This window comes from Choloepus didactylus, chromosome 21 (genome assembly GCF_015220235.1).
Source record: "Choloepus didactylus isolate mChoDid1 chromosome 21, mChoDid1.pri, whole genome shotgun sequence".
Lineage (NCBI taxonomy): Eukaryota > Metazoa > Chordata > Mammalia > Pilosa > Megalonychidae > Choloepus > Choloepus didactylus.
The window spans coordinates 8,842,733-8,843,836 of record NC_051327.1 but is presented as its reverse complement, the minus strand read 5'-3'; positions in this window follow the sequence as shown (position 1 = coordinate 8,843,836).

The following is a 1,104-nucleotide window of genomic DNA, read 5'->3' as shown; positions in this document are numbered from 1 at the left end:
ATTTCACGTCTATGAGCTTACCTATTATAATTAATTCCTGTCAGTCAGACCCTGTAGTATTTGTCCTTATGTGTCTGGCTTATTTTCACTCAGTATATTGTCCTTGAGGTTTTGTCATCAACCCTTTTTTTTTTAAGATGGTTTTGTTCACACACCATACATTCCACCCTAAGTAAACAATCAATGGTTCTCTGTATGGTCACATATTTATGTGTTCACCACCTTCACCACTATCTGTATAAGGGCATCTACATTTCTTCCACAAGGCAGGAGGGAGAGTCAAAGAAGGTAGAGAGGCAAAAGAAAGAGGAAAAAAAATGACAGCTAGGAAGCAGCAAAAGGAAAAATAACCTTAAATAAAAGTAAAGAGTCAGACAACACCACCAATGTCAAGTGTCTAACATGTCTCCCCTATCCCCCCCCCCATCTGCATTTACCTTGGTATATCACCTTTGTTAAATTAAAGGCAGCATAATACAATGATTCTGTTAGTTACAGCCTCTAGTTTACGTTGATTACATCCCTCCCCCAATGCCTCCCGATTTTTAACACCTTGCAAGGTTGACATTTGCTTGTTCTCCCTCGTAAAAGAACATATTTGTACATTTTATCACAATTGTTGAACACTCTAGATTTCACCAAGTTACACATTCTTTATCTTTCCTCCTTTCTTCTGGTGTCTCACATGCTCCCAACCTTCCTCTCTCAACCGTATTCATAGTTATCTTTTTTCAGTGTACTTACATTGCCGTGCTACCATCTCCCAAAATTGTATTCCAAACCACATACTCCTGTCGTCTCCTATCACTCTGTAGTGCTCCCTTTAGTATTTCCTGTAGGGTGGGTATCTTGTTCACAAAGTCTCTCATTATTTGTTTGTCAGAAAATATTTTGAGCTCTCCCTCATATTTGAAGGACAGCTTTGCTGGATATAGGATTCTTGGTTGGTGGTTTTACTCTTTCAGTATCTTAAATATATCATACCACTTCCTTCTTGCCCCCATGGTTTCAGCTGAGAGATCCACACATAGTCTTATTAAGCTTCCTTTGTATGTGATGGATTGCTTTTCTTTTGCTGCTTTCAGGATTCTGTCTGTCTTTGAC